The following is a 7538-nucleotide window of genomic DNA, read 5'->3' as shown; positions in this document are numbered from 1 at the left end:
AAAAAGTCTAGCTCCCTTAAGTAAGAATGTGAGTTCCTTATGTCTATTCCTACATTTTATCTTCAGCCTTATTGACAACTCTACAATCTACCCTCCCAATGTGACCTCTTCTCTCTCCCTGAACCCCACATGTCTTGGCTGGTACTGGCTCATCTACTCTGGATGCCTTCCTTCCATATCTCTTGCCACTGAACATTACCTCCCCATGACTTATTTATTTTACAACTGGAAGTTTGTAACTCTTAATTCCCTTCACCCATATCACTTACCTCCTACCCTCTTCCTCTGGCAACCACCAATCTGTACTCTGTACCTATGAATTCATTGTTCTAGGTTCTTTTTTTTTTTTTTAAGATTTTTATTTATTTGCGAGAGAGAGAATGAGAGACAGAGAGCATGAGAGGGAGGAGGGTCAGAGGGAGAAGCAGACTCCCTGCTGAGCAGGGAGCCTGATGTGGGACTCGATCCCGGGACTCCAGGATCATGACCTGAGTTGAAGGCAGTCACTTAACCAACTGAGCCACCCAGGCGCCCCATTGTTCTAGGTTCTACATATAAGTTAGATCACACAGTATTTGTCTTTCTCTGCCTGATTTATTTCACATAGTATAATGTTCTCAAAGCACACCCGTGTTGTTGCAAATGGCAGGGTTTCCTTCATTTTTATGGCTGAATGATATTTCATTATATAAATTATATACATTATATATGTTACATATATAATATATAAATTGTATACATTATATATACATATACTTGTATAAACATGTGTATATATATTATGTATGTATACATCATATACTATATTAACTATATATATTTATATACATTATATAAAATTATATCAATTGATATATTATCTATAATCTTTTATATATCACATTTTCCTTATCCATTCATTCACTGTTGGACACTCAAGTTGTTTCCATGTTTTGGCTATTGTAAATAATGCTGCAATAAACATGGGGGTGACAATATCTTTTCAAGATAATGATTTTGTTTCCCTCATATAGATATTCTAAAGTGAAATTGTTGAATCATATGGTAGTCTTATTTTAAAATTTTTGAGGAACCTCTGTAATATTTTCCATAATACCCGCACAAATTTACATTCCCATCAACAGTGCACAAGGATCCCCTTTTCTCCACAGTCTTGGCAATATTTATTATGGTCTTGTCTTTTTTATATTATAAGCCATTCTACCAGGCAGTAGGTTATATCTCATTGTGGTTTTGAATTGCACTTCCCTGATGATTAGCAATGTTGAACACCTTTGCATGTACCTGTTGGTTATTTATATATCTTCTTTGGAAAAATGTCTATTAAGGTTCTGTGACCAATTTTTTTCTTTTCAAAATATGGAATGCTTCATGTATTTGCATGTCATCCTTGCACAAGGGCCATGCTAATCTTCTCTGTATCATTTCAACTTTAATATAAATACTACCGAAGTGAGTACACCTCTACCCATTTTTTAATTAGGTCATTTTTGCTTTTTTTTCTATTGAGTTGTGTGAGTTATTTACATATTTTGGTTGTTAACCACTTATTATATATATGGTTTGCAAATATTTTCTTCAATTATATGGTTGCCTTTTCATTTTGTTCATGGTTTTTAAACATTTCTTAAAAAGAAAACTTGTAACTCTTTATAGCAAGGATACATAATCAAATTTTTATTAAGCTCATTAATTTTTAGTTTTCCAGAGTCACCCAAATAACAATTAACAAACAGTCCAACTCACTTAAAATAGTACCATTTAATATAATATGGTTTTATGTAATGTAGTTCAATTAGCAATAATTGAACCTCAGATAAACCTCATTGGCTATGATACTGCCACTGTGCATAGCTGTAGTTCAAAATGGGTTGGCAAAATTATCCTCTATCAATCTATAATTCCAAAAAAATTACATTTTTATTACTAAGAAAGTTGTATAATTTGACAATAGGATTTAAAAGTCTTGAAAATTAAGATTCATTTTACATTGTAATTTCAGTCATTTCATTAACATTTCTATTTTTGGCCTTTCTAACCTCTGAGACCATCTTTGATAAACTTCCTACGCAACTTCATAGTGTTATGATTCCAGGGTTACCAGGAAAAAATAGAAAAAAAAAAAAACACCCCTACAATTACTTAATACAATCTGTGAGTGCATTTGTGCATTTTCTTAGATATCTTACCCTAATACTTAGAACTCTCATGATCCTTAGAGGTTAAGTATTAGATATTCTTGACTAATGCAAACAACAGGAAAGAATGAGAGTGTGCTCCCAAATTCATAATATTTAGCAACACTGTGAATTCTAATTAGATACTAAGGAGGATTTTACAGAACACATGATGACTTTCCTATGAGTTTAGATGGCTTTATCATTTATGTGACTGTAAAATATTTTATGATCCCCCAAAACAAATAATCCAGTTAAGAAATGGGCAAAAGACATGAAGAGACATTTTTCCAAAGAAGACATACAGATGGCTAACAGACATATGAAAATGCTCAACATCACTCATCATCAGGGAAATACAAATGGAACTACAATGAAATATCACCTCATACCTGTCAGAATGGCTACAATTAATGACACAGAAACAATAGAGTTGGCAAAGATGTGGAGAAAGGGGAACCCTCTTACTCTGTTGCTGGGAATGCAAACTGGTGCAGCCTCTTTGGAAAACAACATAGAGGTTCCTAAAAAAGTTAAAAATAGAACTACCCTATGACCCAGCAATTGCACTACTAGGTATTTACCCAAAGGATTAAAAAAAAAATGGTGATTTGAAGAGACACATGCACACTGATGTTTATAGCAGCATTATCAATAATAACCAAACTATGGAAAGAACTGAAATGTCCACCAACTGATTAATGGATAAAAGAGATGTGGTATATATATACAATGGAATATTACTCAGCCATCAAAAAGAATGAAATCTTGCCATTTGCAATGAAATGGATGGACTAGAGTGTACTATGCTAAGTGAAATCAGTCAGTCAGAGAAAGACCAATACCATATGATTTCACTTATATTTGGAATTTATGAACATAGGGGAAGGGGGGAGAGAGGGGGGCAAACCATAAGAGACTCTTAACTATTCAGAACAGACTGAGGGTTAATGGAAGGGAGGTCAGTGGGGAATGGACTAAATGGGTAATGGGTATTAAGGAGGACACTTGTGATAAATACTGGCTGTTATATATAAGTGATGAATCACTAAATCCTACTCCTGAAACCAATATCACATTATCTGTTAACTAACTCAAATATAAATAAAAATTTGAAACAACAACAACAAAATTTTCTGATCCAATCAGATTTAAGGTGTTATTAATGAAACCCTTTATAAACTCAATCTGGGATGAACCACAATAATTTGTAGGAATCTAGGCTACTTCTGTTTTTAGCTTCCAAATGAAAAGATACTCAACATCATTTGTTATTAAGAAATTATAATTAGAATAACACTGATAAGACACTACATACATATTAAAATGGCAAAAAAACAAAACCAAAACCAAAAACCTGACAATGCCATTTCTGGAGAGGATGTGAAGCAATAGGAACTCTCATTCATTGCTGATGGGAATGCACAATGCTACAACTACTGTGAAAGACAGTTTGACAGTTTCCTACAATGTTAAAAATAGTCTTACCACATATTTCAGCAATCACATTTCTAAGTAATTACTAACTGGTTTGGAACCTTATATCAACAGAATAGCAGACACACAAATGTTTATTGAAGCTTTGCTCATAATCAACCAAAACTAAAAGCAGCCAAGATATCCTTCAATGAGTAAATGGGTAAATAAGCAATGGTGTATTCATACAATGGATGGAGTAAAGATATGAGAAAATAAATGTATTACAAATATCAGAAACAATCTCACATGAAGGCAGTATGGAAATATTGTGCTAACATAAGAAATTTTGGAAATTAGTGCATTTTGTAAGTCTATGGGCACAAGGGATTATTCATACAGTCTAGTTAATGAAGCTTATTTCCACAGGGCTATGAGTTAACAATTTTGAAACTATTATACACATATCTGGAATTTAACAAGTAAGTTAACGGATGGTTGGTGATAAGAATTGGATTTCTTACTCTTGTAGTTAGAGATAAGGAACAAGAAGAGACTAAAATGATCTATGAGTAATGAATTAGAGTGTAGACATTAGTATGGACTCATATTTAGCTTAATGTAAATATAAATTAGTTACAAATAAATATATTTTAAAATATGTTTATATATGCAGGTTGATACACACATCTAAGTCCTCGCTGTGTCAACTGAGAAGGCCTAGAATAATTGATACCCAATGGTGACAAGTACACTTAGCAACCAGATTTTGACTTCTAATGTCATTATCTGAGAAAGGAACCAGGTCTCTGGAGAAATAGCTTATTCTGGGACTAGACAGGTATGCAAAAGATAAGCCTGCATCATCTTGTAGTGTTAGAAAGGGAAAAGTGCTCAAAAGAACAGCGAAAATCAACACATACAATGATGAAGATATATCAGACAGATACAGGATCTAACTGAAAGATCTTTCAAATGCCAAAGCTGGAAAAATTTGAGGAAGGAAATAAATAAAGTAGTATTGATTATAACCCAAAATATAAATCTATAATCTCCCTGAGTCCTTACTGACATAAATAATTGAATAAACTTAAAACTGCAAGAGAATAAACAAATGTCCAGTGGAAAAGATGTCTAAGTACTTTATGTAGATACTCTTCCCTGAAGGAAGTGGAGCATTACTTAAGTGGGGTTGTACATACTGGCTCTCTTCCAAAGAGAACAGTATGGAAATGGAGAAAAAAAAGACTAACTTTACTGTGGAAAAATCTACAAATCTGTCAGGCCAAATGATCAAAGTTAACTTTAAATTAAATTTAGAAATACCATTCTAATACAAGATGTTAATAATAGAGAAAACTTAGTGTGGGATAAAAGGGAACTATCTTTATTATCTTTGCAATAATTCTGTAAACTGTTCTAAAATAAAATTTCTCTAAAACTTGAAAACATGCTAAAAATGGTCCCAGATAGACCTACTTAATGTAACATTTATTAATGAATTTCTGCTATGCAAAAAAATTTTTTAAAGATTTTATTTATTTATTTGACAGAGAGAGAGCAGGAGAGCACAAGCTGGGGGAGCATCAGAAGGAGAGGAAGAGGCAGCTTCCAACTGAGCAGGGAACCCTATGTGGGGCTCGATCCCAGGACCCTGAGACCATGACCTGAGCAGTCACTTAACCAACTGAGCACCCAGGCACCCCTACTAAGCAAAAATTTGATGAAAATCCTAAACTATATATTTTCTAAAACTATTGAACCATAATAAAACAGAAAAAGTAAAATTTATTTCAAATTTATAAAACTGCCATATCATTTTGTTCAAGTTGTTGACAGATATTCCACACCTGAATATCTCTAAATATTTTGGGGATCTAAAACCAAAACATTTTCTAAATTTATTAAAGACTATGCTGATGATATTCCCATTTAACTCTCTTGAGTATAAGTAGAATTAAAAGGCAATTGAAACAGACTGAATCTCTATAAATGCCTTTCATTACATAAATAACAGGTGACAACTAGGTTTTATAGATTTGAACATAAAAAAAAAAAAAATTCCCAACAAATGAAAGTCCAGGGACAGACAGCTTCACAGGTGAATTCTACCAAACATTTAAAGAGAAGTTAATACTTATTCTTCTCAAACTATTCAAAAAAATAGAAAACAAAGAAAAACTTCCAAATTCATTCTCTGAAGCCAGGTTTACCCTGATACCAAAACCAGATAAAGACTCCACTCAAAAAGAGAACTGCAGAGACTCCTGCATGGCTCAGTTGGTTAAGCGTCTGACTCTTTATTTCAGCTCAGGTCTTGAGCTCAGAGTCATGAGTTCAAGCCCCGTGATGGGCTCCAGACCAGGCTTGGAGCCTACAAGAAAAAAAAAAAAAGATATATATAGAGAGAACTACATTCCAAAATCCCTGATGAACGTGGTTGCAAAAATTCTCAATAAAATACTAGCAAACCAAATCCAACAATACATTAAAAAAATCATTCACCATGACCAAATGGATTTTATTCCTGGCTTGCAAAGTGGTTCAGTATTCACAAATCAATCAACATGATGCACGACATTAATAAAAGAAATGATAAGAACCATATTATCTTTTCAATAGATTTGGAAAAAGCATTTGACAAAGTACAACATCCATTCATAATAAAAACCCTCAACGAAGTAGGTTTAGAGGGGACATACCTCAACATAATAAAGGCCATATACAAAAAAACCTATAGCTGACATCATCTTCAGTGGGGAAAAACTGAGAGATCAGGAACAAGACAAGAATGTCCACTCTCACCACTTTTATTCAACATAATACTGGAAATCCTAGCTACAGCAATCAGACAACAAAAAGAAACAAAAAGCATCCAAATTGGTAAGGAAGCAGTAAAACTTTCACTATTTGCAGATGATGTGATAGTTATATAGAAAACCTGAAAAACTCCACCAAAAACCTGATAGAACTGATACACGAATTCAATAAAATTGCAGGATACAAAATCAATGTACGGAAATCTGTTGCATTTGTATACACCAATAATGAAGGAGCAGAAAGAGAAATTTTTTAAAAATTCCATTTACAATTACAACCAAAATAATAAGATACCTAGGAATAAACCTAACCAAAGAGGTAAAAGATCTGTACTCTAAAAACTATAAAACACTGATGTAAGAAATTGAAGATGACATAAAGAAATGGAAAAAATATTTCATGCTCATGGATTTGAAGAACAAATATTGTTAAAATGTTGACACTACCCAAAGCAATTTACACATTTAATGCAATCCCTATCAAAATAACACAAGCATTTTTAACAGAGCTAGAACAAAGTTTTTGTATGGAAATTTGTATGGAACCAGAAAAGACCCTGAATAACCAAAGCAATCTTGAAGAAGATCAGCAAAGCTGGAAGCATCACAATTCCAGACTTCAAGTTATATTACAAAGCTGTAATAATCAAAACAGTATAGTACTGGCACAAAAATACACACACAGATCGATGGAACAGAGTAGAAAACCCATAAATGAACCCACAACTCTATGATCAATTGTTCTTTGACAAAGCAGGGAAGAATATCCAATGGTAAAAGGACAGTCTCTTCAACAAGTGGTGTTGGGAAAACTGGACAGCAGCATGTAAAAGAATGAAACTGAACCACTTTCTTATATCATACACAAGAATTAAATTCAAAATGTATGAGAGACCTAAATGTGAGACAGGAAACCATCAAAATCCTAGAGGAAAACACAGGCATTCTCCTCCATAACAACTTTCTGTTAACTAATTGGAATTTCAATAAACACTTATTCAATATTTAAAAAAATAAAGTTTTTCAATGCCTATGGTTTTAAAAAAAGCAAACACTGCACACTTGGATCAGAATTAATACTAATTTTCATAAAATGATATTGATATTCATTAATTAATCAGAATTT

General features: G+C 33.0%; 1 non-coding gene and 1 pseudogene across 1 annotated transcript; both read right to left on the bottom strand.

The window, feature by feature from the left end:
- Positions 1 to 1353: 1353 nt before the first annotated feature.
- Positions 1354 to 1460, bottom strand: LOC123845059 (U6 spliceosomal RNA). Its single transcript, XR_006790908.1, has one exon. It is a non-coding gene; the product is annotated as a U6 spliceosomal RNA (small nuclear RNA).
- Positions 1461 to 1697: 237 nt separating this feature from the next.
- On the bottom strand, positions 1698 to 1856 carry LOC129045838 (U4 spliceosomal RNA; annotated as a pseudogene).
- Positions 1857 to 7538: the final 5682 nt, after the last annotated feature.

This window comes from Mirounga angustirostris, unplaced genomic scaffold, assembly GCF_029215605.1.
Source record: "Mirounga angustirostris isolate CCGP_5_RB_7025 unplaced genomic scaffold, mMirAng1.0.hap1 SCAF_5, whole genome shotgun sequence".
Taxonomy (NCBI): domain Eukaryota; kingdom Metazoa; phylum Chordata; class Mammalia; order Carnivora; family Phocidae; genus Mirounga; species Mirounga angustirostris.
The sequence above is the reverse complement of the archived record's forward strand: the minus strand, read 5'-3'. Positions and strand labels throughout refer to the sequence as shown.